Below are 16,481 nucleotides of genomic sequence, written 5' to 3' on the forward strand. Positions count from 1 at the left end.
CACCCGAGGATTTATTAATGCCCTTCCTGGTGTCGGCCACTGGTCGTGACCCGCACCAGGGAGGGTGTGTGGGCGTCGGCCAGTGGCCGACGCCCGCATTTAAGAGGTTAATCAGTTAAAACAAAAACAGACTTCATCATAAAATCAGTAAGACCGTAACCCGAACATACAGAAAAAAAACTACTTAGCCATACCTCTTTCTGATATAACATGCTTCTCTAATACAACTTAAAACAGACGTCAGGAGTTTCAAGATTAATTAAAGATCTATGGGCCATATGTACAAACACTTTTTCCCATAGACACAGAATGGGTAAAAACCTTTGCTACATCTGGCCCTATATCCTTAACTATATGAGTTAGAAGAGCGGGTACGCAATACAGGCACTAAAAACGTTATTCTCAGTGATTTGTAGAGTGCTTAGAAAAGTAGAAAATGCAAAGTGCCACGCCTAGAGGTACAGTCACAAGGACATTAGGGGAGGTTGGCATACCATCCAGGTTGAACTGGAAATGTCACCAAATGTGTGCTGTACTCGATCTGGTCTTAGTCAAATAAAATCGGTGTTGAACACTTTCAGTAAAAGAGAAATAACAGGTAATCTCCAAATTAAAAGCCCAACTTCAAGATTTACCAAGATGATAGATTGAGTGTTACACACGCTTAAACTACGCCTATTTATAGTAAACAGACTTAATTAGGGTCGTTGCTATGTGTGGATTTTGAGCTGGTTCTTCAAAGAACTCACTGAACCCCAACTCCCTGTAACAAAAGCATACATAGCCACTCCAAAGAATGCTATGAACATTGTCCAGAGCTAGGCAATCCTGAAGGATGTCTTGAAAATTCCAGTTTGGTGTTAGACAATTTTTTATCCACAAGAGTAGAGGAACCAGTCTCACACAATCTTCCAAAAATGTTAAGGATACCTCGGAATGACAAAAAAGGTCGAAGCTCCCTGGGGTACCATCAATAGTTTATGGAGGAAACCATTTTCTAAAGTTAAGAGTTTAGAACAACCATAATACCCCCACACTCAAGCCCCATAAATGGCAATCAACAGGCATTTAGCATTAAAAAGAGCTATCAATTCTTTCACAGGTCTGTGTCCCAATTTTACTGCAAACCAAAAAATTGCGTCTACAGCTCTATTAGTATTTTTTTAGCCCTTAACTGCATCAATGGGTCTAACTAAATTGTGAATTAAAAAGAAGATCCAGGCAACAAAAATTAGATACCTTTTCCACCACTTTCGCCTGGATGTGGAAAACCTTAGACTTAGGCTGTCATTCCGACTGGACCGCGGGAGCACCACCAACAGGCTGGCGATGCTCCCAAGGGCATTCTGACCGCGGCGGTACAGCCGCGGTCAGAAACGGAAAACCGGCGGTGTACCGCCGGTTTTCCGCTGCCCTGGGGAATCCTCCATGGTGGCGCAGCTTGCTGCGCCGCCATGGGGATTCCGACCCCCATACCGCCATCTGAACAGGATGACGGTATGGGGTGTCGTGGGGCCCCTGCCCCAATGGCATGGGCACTGCAGGGGCCCCCGTAACAGGGCCCCACTGAGAATTTCAGTGTCTGCATAGCAGACACTGAAATTCGCAACGGGTGCAACTGCACCCGTCACACCCTTTCCACTCCGCCGGCTCCATTCGGAGCCAGCATCCTCGTGGAAAGGGGTTTCCCGCTGGGCGGGCGGGCGGCCTTCTGGCGGTTGCCCGCCCGCCCAGCGAGAAACACAGAATAACCGCGGCGGTCTTCTGACCGCGCAGCGGTATTCTGGCGGCTCCTGCCGGCACCGCGGTTACTGCGGCCGGAGGGAGTCAGAATGACCCCCTTAGTTATTTTTGGACAACATGCCATTATACAAGATTCATGATGGTTTATTTACAAATACAGAAAGGCATGAAAAGAACAAAGGTTTCAAGAGCTTTTTGCAGGCTATTAGCTGTCCTCGCTAGAATGACAGTGTCACCTGCATAAAGGAGCAGTGGAGTACAGGGCCCACTCTCAGGAAATCCAACTTCTTTGCAGTAGATTGGCTTCTAGACATTTTATGTAAATAAGAAATAAAAAAGGGGCCATGATACATCCATGGCAAACACCCTCAGTTGAAACTATAGATGGTGTAAACTCACCCCCAGGACCATAATAAATCTTAACTGCAGTGTTCCAGTGAAGTCTCCAGAGGAGAGTGGCCAGAGGTTCTTCCACCCCCATGTTACCCATCAAGTCCCAAAGGTTGGCTTGGTTGACAGTGCCAAAAGCACTTGACAAGTTTATGAATGCTAGATGTAAACAGTCCTTCATGGACTTGTTTTTTTTACCAATAATGAGTGACAAATCCAGACATTGCTCAACTGTGCCCCTACACTGCCTGAAGCCACATTGGACCTCCAAAGAATATTGTATGTGGTGGCCCACCCTTCTAGGTGTGCTAAAAGGAACCTTCCCAAAATCTTAGCTGTGGCATCTATTGGGGAAATCTGCCTATAGCATGCCAAGTCAACTCTATCTCCTTTTATTAAAATTGGCACCACAGTAGCTACTTTCCAAGATGAGGGAAGTGGCCCATTAATGGAAGCCCTAAAGATGTTGGCGAGCATTGGGGTTCATAAATCAGGATTTTCTTTAAACAGGTCCACTGGGAATCCATCTGGCCCTGGTACTTTCCTGCATTTGCCTTGCTTAATAGCAGCCTGGACTTCCTTGACTGACATGGACTGACTTAATTGGAAAGCAGATTGTCTTCCATTTCCCGTAGTCTGTTTCTCCTCGTGTTGTACAAAGTTTTTATTAGAAGGGTTAAAAATATGAGAAAAATGTGTTAATCACGATACTTCAGAAATTAGACAGTCCATATTGAATGGTGGACCCTCTAAAAAATTGGCACATTTATAACCTCACAAAATGTTCGCTTATTTCTTGAACCACTTGCTACTAGCAAGAAGCCACTAATGCTAATGGATTATGATCACTGACAAAATGTAGAATTACATTAAAATCTGCTACCAGAGGACTATAATTATTAGCTATTAACATAAAATCTAATGTGTATTATGCTAGAGTTAGTTCTACCTGGAAGAATAGGTGTTCGAAATGGGGTCTCTAGTTGGCAGTAAGTTTATACACTGTCCAAGTAGAGACCCTCACTCTAGTCAGCGTAAGGGAGTCACAAACATAAGATCACCACTGCTTACCCCTTGGTAGCTTGGCACAAGCAGTAAGGCTTATCTCAGAGGCAATGTATAAAATATTTGTACAAACACACACAGTATAAAGGTGAACACACCACAAAATGACTCCACACCAGTGTATAAAAATAACCAATGTTTATCTAAATCAAACAAGACCAAAATAACTAAAATCCAACATACATAAGAAAATATATTACTTTTTAAAGTTAAAAACGAGTCTTAATCCATCAATGGATGTAATGTTTTAGCACAAAGTACCTGGTATGCATCAAAAATAAAGTTGCAGGGACAAGGGTGCATCAGAAAAGTTAACGATGAGTTGATAAGTGAGGCCCTGTGTTCATTCCTTCCCCACCAAGTAAGTGATGTGTTGATTCGTTCCTACAGGGAAGGTATGCGTTGATTTCTGGAAAGGCAACTTTGGGTCCAAACGCTGAGAATGAATATTTGATGCCCAGGGAGGATGCGTAGAAAATCCAGATGCACGGCAATGATGGATCCATGCTGAAGACTCATCAGGAAATGCAGGACATACCTCAGCTCCCTTTGTGTCACTTTGGCGGTCATTCTGACCGCCATTCGGTCACCGCCATTTGCCCGCTCCGCGGTCAAAAGACCGCAGAGGCCGTTCTGGCTTTCCCGCTGGGCCGGCGGGCGTCCGCCAAAGGAGCGCCCGCCGGCCCAGCGGGAAAGGCCCTGCAACATAGAAGCCGGCTTGTTACACCCGTCGTGATTTTCACTGTCTGCTAAGCAGACAGTGAAAATCATGCTGGGGCCCTGTTAGGGGGCCCCTGCACTGCCCATGCCAGTGGCATGGGCAGTGCAGGGGCCCCCAGGGGCCCCACGACACCCATTCCCGCCATCCTGTTCCTGGCGGTAAAAACCGCCAGAAACAGGGTGGCGGGAAGGGGGTCGGAATCTCCATGGCGGCGCTGCTTGCAGCGCCGCCATGGAGATTCAGCCCAGACAGGGGAAATCCGTCGGGAAACCGCCGGATCCCCTTTTCTGACCGCGGCTTTACCGCCGCGGTCAGAATGGGCAGGGAAGCACCGCCAGCCTGTTGGCGGTGCTTCCGTTGTCATCCACCCTGGCCGTCGATGACTGCCAGGGTTGGAATGACCCCCTTTGTGTCACCGTCTAGAGTGAATTCACAAACAGCCCAACTGTCAATCTGACCCAGATATGGATTCAGCAGCCAAGCAGAGGCACAGAATGGTTAAGCAAGAAAATACACACTTTCTAAAACTAGCATTTTCAAACTTACAATCTAAAAAACAACTTTACCAAAAGATGTATTTTTAAATTGTGAGTCTAGAGACCCCAAACTCCAAATCTTTATCTGTTCCCACTGGGAAATTACACTTAAACTGTATTTAAAGGCAATCCCCATGTTAACCTATAGAAGAGATAGGCCTTACAATAGTGAAAAACAAATTTGGCAGTATTTCAGTACATATAAAATACACTAGTACATGTCCTACCATTTAAATACACTCTACCCTGCCCATGGGGCTAATTTGAGCCTACTTTAGGGGTGACTTTCATGTAGAAAAAGGGAAGGTTTGGACTTGGCAAGTAGGTACACTTACCAGGTTGAACTGGCAGTGCAAAGCTGCACACACAGACACTGCAGTGGCAGGTCTGAGACATATTTCCAGGGCTACTCATATGGGTAGCACAATAAGTGCTGCAGTCCCACTAGTAGTATTTTATTTAAAGGCCTTGGGCACACATAGTGCACATTACCAGAGACTTAATGGAATCAAATATGCCAATCATGAATAAACCAAGGACCAATATAATTTGGACAAGAAGCACTTGCACTTTAGCACTGGTCAGCAGTGGTAAAGTGCCCAGAGTACTTATGCCAGCAAAAATGAAATTCAGCACGGGATAACAAAACAGGAGGACAGAAGTCAAAAAGACAGGGCAAACCACACCAAGAGGCAGGTCGAACAGTAGGGAGCTGGTTAGGTGTTACCTTCATGCAATCGGTTAAATAAACGAAATAATGTGCAATCGAGATGTTGTTAAGTGCATCACCATAAGGAGCATGATCAAGATATGAAAAGATTTGTCCCTCCTTATTTCCAATGCCACACACCCTCGAATAATTAAATTGACATGTTTGAAAATTGAAATCATTTATCCACAGAGTAAAAAATTGTTGGCTAATGTTACTGGCCTTCATTATTACCTCATTTAACCAAGTAACAACATTGGTGTTTTGATGATCCAAAAAATTGTATTAAAGATTTATGATCAATGTTGCCTACTCCTGACAGCAATAGCATTGGTACAAGGGGAAGGAGCCTAATAGTCTCACGTTTATCAGTCCACTCGTTGCCTTCCCGAGGCAGTGGGAGCTGCAGGGTTAGAGTATGAGAGGAAACCATTTATAAATTTACAAAGCCCAAGTCTCTTCTAAACAAAATAACTCAAACTTAGTGAGTAATTCCAACCCCTCTTCATTTGTTAATTTTAAGTGACTCTAAAGAGAAATTGTGAGTTAACTCAGCTTGATCAGGTGAATTAATCACATTATGGCTTTGTGCCTCTCAATTATCTGTGACTCCTGCCCTATTCATAGACGGAGCAACATCTACCTGTTATGATATCTGGCTGGCTACCCACCTGTGGGTGTCAATCTTTTGGACTCAGTTAGGAGGAGGTAATCACGTATTACCATCTGAGGGGGGAGTCCATGGTACAGCTGCTGCACCTCATTGTACCAATCACACCACAGACGTTCATGGCTGTGCTACACATGCTGGCCTCTGGGTTTTCCTAGGGAACTGCAGCCTGAGTGGCTGGAATCTCACAACCATCCTTCTCATCATTCCTGCCCTGTGACCTGTGTCCTGTGACCTGGATGCCATCATCCAGCTCACACCCTGCCACATCCTCTTGCCCAACACCCAGCAAATGCAGCAGGAGGTCAAACAAGGATTCTATGATATCACTGGGTTTCCACATGTGCTGGGTGACATGGATTGCTAGCATATGCAACTCGTTACTCCTGCTGCAACTGCCCATCTATACAGGAACTGGAAGCACACCCACTCCATCAACATACAGGCCATTGTTGACAACCGCAGGTTGATCACAAATGTAGTAGCAAAATACCCCAGCAGTGTACATGACACATTCATATTCCAGCACTCAATCATCAACCAACAATTCCAGGATGGACAATATGAGAATGGCCTACTTTTAGGAAAGCAAGCAGCAAGTACCTAACAGCATCATAGCAAATAGATAAGGGGAACACAATACGCAGCTCACTGTCTGCCTACACAGATAGGAATTGCAGGATGAGGGCCATTCCACATACATGCAACATGCTTCAGACCACACATGCAATGCATATCAACCTGACATACATGTGAATACATCTCAAGCCAATTTTGCATAATGTAAAGGGACACAGCCATGAATGCCAGGCAGGAATTCTGGCCAACATCACTGTGTACCATGTCCGCTAGGGGGTGTTCACATGCAACACACAATGGCCGTCAGCCGAGTCATGGCTCCCACACCAAGAACTAGGTGCATGGTGACAAAGCACAGCTCATGGGCAGGTGACATATACCTGCACAAATGTATAATAATCACCAAAATCACTCTCATCTCACACATGTGATGTGTAATGCTATACACATTCATCACTCACCATGCCTCCGAGGCAGCAATCTTGGCTGGAAGGTGCACTTGTACACACAAATACAATCCTGAAAGCAAAACAGAACCCTTACAACCCCTGACACAAACTGCGAGGCAATTTGTGTGCAAGTCTAGTTGGAAGGAACCATAAAGTGCAGGAAGCCCCAGATATTATGTACCAATTCCCCTTCTAAGAGGGGTTGTACAGTGTAGGAAGTTGTGTAGCTGGATTACACAGAACCACTCACAAATCTTCAAGATCCATGTTTGTGTGTACAAATTGGGCACACACCCACACAAAGTTCCCCCCACCGTGACATGCAACCATGGATCCGGCAATGGCAGTTCTGACACCATGTCACTCAGTTGATATTATGGGAGTGCATACTGTGTGGATGACATCATGTGAACTGCCCAACTGTCAAATGGACAACCAGAGGCCTGTGCCAATGCAATGTAGGCCAACACCAAAATCTGGGGATGACCATGGACCCATGCATCTGTCTGTGTCAGCTATGTCCGGTATGTTATCATCTACCTAGGCTGGACATACAAAAAAGAATCACATCCACATTCTGTCTCTCCACACATGAAATGTGAACACATAACATTGAGTGGACTAGAGCAATTGGAAATAGACACCACCAAAATCCGCTGCAGAAAGATGAGTCAGCATGTTGAATTGTATGATGTATCTGCTCATGCACCACATTTAATATCACATAGATTGCTTGAACAGGTCCCTGCAAACATCATGAAACATGCATGATTCACACATCATGTGATCATAACTGGGAGGAGAGCATGACAATACCATTTCACATAGCACACATGGGCAGGACTTTAGCAAATACATTTTCCAAAAACATTGACACTCTCTTTTCTTCCCATTTCAGCTGAGCTAGGATATGAGATCCAGCAGTGGGCAATGACCCCATATGGAACCACAGACAGACCCAGAGTAGTCTGTTATTTTTTCCCCTAATCAGCAAAATTAATTTGGTTTGTGTCATACTGCACAACATACGTGTGCACCAAATGTTCCCTGGGATGAACAACTGGAGGATCCACAGAAGGAGGAGGAGATGGCAGCACTTGATGGCAAAATCCAAAACACAGCTACAGGTACACGTAGATGGACACACATTGTGCAGAATTTTTTCACATCAGTACATGTCAGTGAACGTATGATAGTGATAGTGCTTCAATATGTAAATAAATGATTAAATGTTACATAGGTCTTGAAGTTTATGTCACAGTCCAATTAAAAAACAACTCACCCACATCCAAGAAACCATAAGTAGGCCACAACAGTCGTCAATCAACTGTGAACACTATCATGATCTCCAAAGTACCAGACACAATGCACTGATCTCTGAAAAGTGTGGTGTGTATTGTTTAAATTGCCTGTTAAACAAACATGTTGAACTGATAACGCAAATATCAGCCACCTATATGTTGGTAAAAAAAAAAAAAACTGACAGATCTCAACTCTTAGTGATACATTAGTCCCAAACTAGATGCTCATGTGGGAAAATAGTAGTCATAACCTCCAACAATACATCAGTGTGAGATATGTGACAGCTCAATGGTTGAATGACTAATTCCACTAATGACAACTTACCACATCCACATCATTTGCATTCACATGCATTTCAAATAGTAAGTGTATCACAGAGGTTAGTACATCTGTATGTGTAGCCCAGTGTCAGTCAAATCATTAATCATCATGCATGTCTGGCAAACAATGTGATAGCACATCTCATACTGGTAGCAAAGTGTATGAGTCAATCATGACACAGAACACTTTGGCCCTCATTACAACCCTAGTGAATGGTGCTAAAATTTAGAAAATTACTGCCAACAGGCTGGCGGTACTTTTCTCCATATAATGACATTGGCGGTTTGGCTCATGCCAAACCCCCAATGTACCACACTGTCCGCAACGGTGGTAATGACCGATGGGCTGGCCAGTCTCTAACCAGGTGGCCATCATAAGCCCATCTGTGGGATTATGACCCCGCCTACTGCCATGGTTTTCGTGGCTTCCTTACTGCCACAAAAACCATGGTGGTAGGCACTATCAATGACAGAGAATCCCTTCCATGCCACTTATAGGGGTCTTCCCTGCCCCCCTTCCCCTCCCCAGGTTTTTCCCACCACCACCACTCTCTCGATCCATACACGCACCTTCACTCACCAACGAGCACACACATACACACACTCATACCCACATTCATCCATGCATGCATACATCCATTCACACATACATCCACAGTCACTGACATACATACATGCACACACACATATGCACAACACAACATACACGCACTCACACATTCATACATGAACACACATACAACACACATCACACACCTGCATACACACATGCATAAACATACATACACACACCTCCACACACACACACACACAATGCCCCCACCCCCTCCCCTGTCAGAGCAACCACTTACCGGTGTTTAGAGGATCCTCTGGCAGGAGGCAGGATGGGGCGCTGCTGCCACCAGCAGTGTCCGCCAGCAGAACACCACCAGGCCGTATTATTTCTCATAATACAGCCGGCGGCGATCTACTAGTGTGGCCCTGCTGGTGGCAGCAGCGCCACCTTACCTCCATCTGCCGGCATGGCCACAGCTGGATTTGTGCCTTTCTTCTGGTGGAATTCTGGCTGCGGTCATAATACAGCGCATGGCTGGTAGCCACAACGACGGTCTTCTGGTGGCCGTCGCCGCACCGGTAGGCAGTATACACAGCTAATGTTATAATGAGGGCATATATATTTGAATGTGGGGCCATCAGCTGACATGACTATTTACCCTAACTACCTCTACTCACTGTGCATCTGGCAAAGGATATAGACCCTCATTACAACCTCGACGGTCTTTCAAAAAGACCGCCGAGACTGCGGGAGACAGAATACCGCCAGTGCCAGTGGTATTTCTGGCTCTCTATTATGACTTTTCCGCTGGGCCAGCAGACGATAAAAGTGTTCCCCTCCGTTGGCCCAACAGAAAAGTCACATCAACATTGCTCGTAATAGAGCCGGCGGCAATGCTGATGTGCAGCGGGTGCAATAGCACCCGTTGCTCATTTCACTGCCCTAAATCCGGGTAGTGAAATGCATGACAGGGCTATGCCTGGGGGCCCCTGCACTGCCTATGCCAAGTGCATGGGCAGTGCAGGGGCCCCCAGGGGCACCCCAAGTCCCCCTTACCGCCAACTTTTCCATGGCAGTGTTTACCACCATGGCCAGTCTGGCGGTCGGGATTATGACCGCGAGGTGAAAACCTGGCGGTTTAGTGGAGGGGCCGGAGGTATGGCCGTGGCTATTGCCCCACGGTCATAATAGCTGGAGTAACACCGCCAGCCTGTTGGCGGTGTTACCGCCAGCCGCCAGGGTCGTAATGAGGCACATAGTCTGAAGCTGTGGACGACTATTCCTCTCTAACACACCCATACAAAAATCCAACAGCGCCACATTCATGTCTTTAACCGTACCAGGTACATTGTGGAGGGGACTTCCAGAGTACACAAGTACTACTTCAGGAGTGAGGGTATGTGTGGGGGTCAATTACTTAACTCGCTACCAGTGGTTACTAAACTAATACTAAGGTGCTGCATATTGCAGAATATATGTACATGGCCAAATATCCCATAGCCCGTTGACAACAAGGAGCATAAAAAACTGTCCAATAGGATGAGGAGCAACCTCATAATGAACCATCAGTAGTAGCAACATGGCTGATGTACCATATAATAGAAAATCTGTGTGGCACATGCGTGAATGACTTTTACATTCTCACAAGATTAAGACAAAATGAGTCATTGTACCGATGTAAAACAACACATATAAGCACAACCAGTGTGTAGGCAACTTACCCGCCCAGTGTAAGAAAATCATCCTTTTACGATGTTCAGCCCAATTGTTATGACGGATACTTGTGGTAGCTGACCCTGACTGTACCCAGGGTCTGCTAACCAGGCCCAGGGGCAGCCTTCTGAATAAAAGGTACCTGGTTAAGTGATTCAATTACAATTGCAAATGACAGACTCCTATAAGTCCCTAGTATATAATAGTCCAAGGTGGATTCAAGTTACCTCTAAGTCCCTAGTCTGCAATATGGCAGGGAGGTTAAGAGGCACAGTAGATGTCCTGCACTGGATTGTGCACTGCTGTGTTGTCTGCTGTCCTTTTTGAAGGCACCCCTACCTTGCAGACCGTCTTCAAAAAGTTAAATGTGTGTCGGATTGAATTTGGAAGAAATTGTACTTATAAAGTGGTATTCTACCTTATTTGTACATAATATCAACCCCAAAGGTCTCCCCAAGGTGCCCAGGGGTGGGATGCCATGTAACTATAAGCAGTGATAATTCAAAAGAGGTTTGATAGGCCCTGGTGAGGGGAGAACTCCACATCAAGTTATGTTGTCATTGTACAAAATTAGCTCCATAGGCAAACATGGGAATAACTGGCATAAGCACAAATGTTGCTAGAAAGGAGCAAGCTGTGTCATGAAAGAACTCCAAAGATTGATCATGAGAAATTCAACAACTTGCCTCTATAGAATGTATCATAACTAATACTGGAAAGAAGACATAAGACTACCTTTCCTGTAAGCCAATTACCAGGCTGCTAGGGGTCTCTCCTAGGATGGCAATTCACACAAATATGAGCCTAGGTACCACAGGCCAATGACACTGCTGAGCCTCTCAAGAATATCCATGAGGCCATGGAAAGTCCGGCTGCGTGGCTAATCATATGGACTCATAGATATGGAGTAACTGAACACACCCCCAAGAGGCTCAGAAGTATGCTTGGGCAAAAAACTCCACTCTGCTGGCAGAGTTTGTGAAAATCGGCAACTCCTTGTTCCGCAGAAAACACTGAGTTACTGATAGACTCCGCGCTCCTCAACAGAGTAGAGTTTTTCCGTGCCTTGTGCGCGCTTGATGTTATTTCGCTTGTACAAGAAGCGAGGCAAGAGACTTGCGGTCGCTAGTGAGCACAAACAAGATTTTTACCCGCCCACAAGATTTAGTGCCTCACCAGCGACTAGCAGCACATCTTTTCTGATGTAGACAAGACCGAGTGAGGGTGATCGACCATGGCTGCAACCCGCTGAAGCTAAAGCAACTAAAATCTACAACTTCGAGTTAAAAATCTTCTCTGATGGACCGTTCACATTGATTTTATTGTGCGAGGAATACTTTAAAAAAAAAGAAAATTAACAACCGGAAGTGTCCTAGACTCTAACTTCCTGTTCCTGTCCAGCAGGCTCTTCCCAGTGCTTTGTCCATCTCCTGGTCATTTTTCAGTTGGATTTTGAGCTGGAAGGATCACTTTATTGTCTCCTAAACACGTGTTTAATGGGTGTTGTACAGCTTGTTTGTTTGATAGAGGGCATACATCACAATTTATCTGTACTTTTATTCAATTTTTTAAAATTTATTGTGGTGGGTGGCCTGCATTTGGGGGCCTTGTTATAGTTTTACTTGTAATTGTTCTTCTATAAAAGAAAAATGTTTTACAGTTCACTGCATGTTCTCCATGCTTTCTTTTGTAAATTAGCAATATTCATTTAATTCACTATGTTAATGTTAAGTGGCCTTGTTTCCTAATGGAATAAGGCTTCCATCTAAAGGCCCAGTACTAGTCATGGGTGTATGATGAAATAACTGTTTGTGGTGTCTATTGAACTGAAACACCATGGATGGCATTGGATGAAATATAAAAAAATATTGTTAGGCAGTATTTCACTTTTTTTATCTGCAAACAGTGTAAGGTGGGGTAATACTTGTACGAAAGTACCATCCTTCTTGGCATGCTACCCCCAATTTCTGCCTTTTTGTCAGTGTGTTTTTACTGTCTCACTGGGATCCTGCTAGTCAGGACCCCAGTGCTCATAGTTTATGACCTATATGTGTTGTCAGGATGCGTGACTGTGTCACTGGAGTTCTGCAGAGCAGAACTCCATTGCTTATGCTCTTCTGTTTACCAAATTTATCACTATAGTTTAGTGACTCCATATTCCAATTCTGATTGGCACACTGGATCCCCCTTATAAGTCCCTACTATATGGTACCTATGTACCCAGGGCATTGGGATTCTAGGAGATCCTTATGAGCTGCAGCATTTCTTTTGCCACCCATAAGGAGCTCATATAAGCACTCCTTCAGGACTGCCACTGCAGTCTGAGTGAAATAGTGCACATACTATTTCACAGCCATTTTCACTGCACTAGGTAACATATAAGCCATCTATATGTCTAACCATCAGTTACTGAAGGCTAGGTGCAAAGTTACTGTGTATGAGGGCACCCTTGTACTAGCAATGGTGCCCCCACGTTGTCCAGGCCTAATTTCCCAGACTTTGTGTGTGCGGGGACACCATTAGAAGCGAGCACTACATATATGTCAATACATAAATGTAGCTCCACAATGGTAACTCTAAATATGGCCATGTGAGGTGTCTAAGATTGTGAAATTGAACCCCAAATCCAACTCTGGTATTGGGGAGAAAATTCCACGCACCATGGGGGCTTCAACATGGACCCCTAGTACTGCCAAACCAGCTCTCTGAGGTTTCCACTGCAGCCCCAGCTGCTGCCACCTCACAGACAGGTGTTTGCCCTCTTAGGGATTGAGCAGCTCAATCCCAGGAAGGCAGAACAATGCATTTCCTTTAGGAGAGGGGTGTTACACCCTCTACCATTGGAAATAGGTGTTACCGATATGGGAGGGGTATCCTCCCAGAGCTTCTGGAAATGCAATTAATGCCCTCCTCACATAATCTAGTCTACACCGGTTCAGGGACCTCCAGGCCCTGCTCTGGCACACATTTGGACAAAGGGATGGGGAGTGACCACTCCCCTGTCTATCACCACCCCAGGGGTGGTGCCCAGAGCTCCTTCAGAGTGTCCCTGACATTAGCCATCTTGGATTCCAAGGTGTGGGGACCCTCTGGGAGCATCTGAGAGGCCAGTGGCAGCAGGTGACATCAGAGACCCCCCCTGATAGGTGCATACCTGGGAAGATAGCCAATCCCCCTCTCAGGGCTATTTTGGGTCTCTCCTCTGGGTGTTTCCTCAGATTCAGTTTGCAAGACTCCACCAGGACTCCTCAGCATCCTCTGCTTCAGATTCTGACTGTCGGATCAACTGCAGACTGCTCCAGGAACTGCTGTAACTGCAACAAAGTATCCAAGAAGGCTACTGTGACCTGCAACTTCAGCTCCAGCCAGCAACTGCAACAGTTTCAGGTTTGTGCACGCTCTGAGGACTGCCTATCTTCACCCTGCACCAGAAGAACCAAAGGAATCTCCTGTGGAGTGACGTAGTCACTTCCCTGCTTCAGAAGGCACCTCTCTGCTACAACCGGTACTTTGGGACTCCTCTTCTGTCGATGAGCGGGATCCCTCGAACACAGGTGGTGGACCGAAGTGATCCTGACTGTCTAAAGGTCCAGCTGTCCAAATTTGGTGGCGGTAACGGCTTGCCTCCCCGTGCCTAACAGTACCCCTGTGCATCGTGTTCTCTGTAGCTCCTTGGGCTTCTGTGCACTCCTTAAAAAGTTATTCATGCACAGCGCGCCCAGGTCGCCAGAACTCTATCCTGTGATGCTCAGTTCCCTAAGTTGTTCTCCAGCAATATGGGATCCTCCTGTGTGGTGCTGCAATGACCACACTTTGCAACTCCTTTGTCCTCATGTTCTGGGACTCCCGTGGGTGATGCCTGGTCTTCTGAGGGCTCTTGAGGGCTGAGAGCCCCCTCTATCTCCTCAGTCTGAGTTGAGACCCCCAGGTCCCTCCGGGGTCCGGGCAGCTCCTGTTTGATGCAAAACATGTTCTTGTGTGAACAAAGGCACAAACATCCTTCATCCAACGACTTGACGTGGGACATCTCTTGCACCAAGCAGGAACCCGGTCTTCTTTGGTGCATTTCTGTACTTTTCTTCTAACCGGAGAATCCACTTTTGCACCTTCTTCCAGGTTGGCAGGGGCTCCTGTTCTTCCTGAACTCTTCATCGACTTCTAGACTTGGTCTCCTCTCTCCACAAGTCTTCAGGTCCAGGAATCCATTGTTGGTTTCTTGCAGACTTGCTTGGTTCTTGCATAATCCTTCACTGCGACTTGTAGTGTGTTCTGAGAAAATTTGCTGTACTTTACTCCTGTTTTCCTGGGCTCTGGGGTGGGGGTACTTTACCTACCTTTGGTGTTTTCTTACATTCCCAGCACCCTCTTTGCACACTACACTTGCCTAGGGGGGAATCCGACTTTCGCATTCCACTATTTTAGTATATGGTTTGTGTTGCCCCTAGGCCCATTACAATTTATTGTGTTTTTCACTGTTCACTATTCTATAACTATTTCCTTACCTGATTTTGGTTTCTGGTGTATATATTGTGTATAATACTTACCTCCAGAAGGAGTATTGCCTCTAAGATATTTTTTGCCTTGTGTCACTAAAATAAAGTACTTTTATTTTTGGTATCACTAACTACTGACTTTTATTAGGGATAAGTACTGTGTAACTATGGTGGTATTGCAAGAGCTTTACGTCTCCCAATTTATCCTTGGCTGCTCTGCTATAGCTACCCCTAGACAGCCTTGGCTGCTAGACACTGCCTATATTTCACTAATAAGGGATAACTGGACCTGGCATAAGGTGTAAGTATCTTAGGTACCCATTACAAACCAGGCCAGCCTCCTACAATACTTGACTCCTTTGTATGATGTGTGCTGTTGTTGTAACATTTTTAGCCCCTTTAATTTTCTTTTTTGGAATTACTGATTTAATGCTGTCTTTTGTTCGTGTACCAATGCCTTCTTTTTCTGGCCAGTGTGTGAGAGTGTTTGTTATAGGCTGCCATTTGTCTTTGGTAATGTGGCCATGGGCCCTTTCTGTATAATCAATTATAGTCCTATATGTTTTATTTTGTTTTCTATTCATCCTACTTGTTGTATCTTGTAAAAGCCAAGATGCGTTTAGGCCTGCATGTGTTCTTCTTTGTTGTGGTGGCTAAGCCTCCTTGCTGGTTGTTGTTTGACCATGTGGTTGGTGGCCATTTTGTGTAGGCAGCCAGTGTGCTTTTAGGCCTGCATGTGCTTTTCTTTGTTGCGGTGGCCATGCCTCCTTGCTGGTTGTTGTTTGACCACATGGCTGGCGGCCATTTTGTGTAGGGAGCCAGTTTGCTTTTAGGCATGCATGTGTTCATCTGTGTTGTGATGGCCATCCCTCCTTTCTGGCTTTTTAATCATGTGGCTGGCTATCACTTAGGGCCTGATTACAACTTTGGAGGAGGTGTTAATCCGTCCCAAAAGTGACGATAAAGTGACGGTTATACCACCAGCCGTATTACGAGTTCCATAGGATATAATGGACTCGTAATACGGCTGGTGGTATATCCGTCACTTTACCGTCACTTTTGGGACAGATTAACACCTCCTCGAAAGTTGTAATCAGGCCCTTAGGCGGTCATTCTGACCGCGGCCGCCCGCCATGCGGTCACCGCCATTTGGCCGCTCCGCGGTCAAAAGACCGCAGAGGCCATTCTGGCTTTCCCGCTGGGCCGGCGGGCGCCCGCCAAAGGAGCGCCCGCCG

This window comes from Pleurodeles waltl, chromosome 6, assembly GCF_031143425.1.
Source record: "Pleurodeles waltl isolate 20211129_DDA chromosome 6, aPleWal1.hap1.20221129, whole genome shotgun sequence".
NCBI classification, from domain to species: Eukaryota; Metazoa; Chordata; class Amphibia; order Caudata; family Salamandridae; genus Pleurodeles; species Pleurodeles waltl.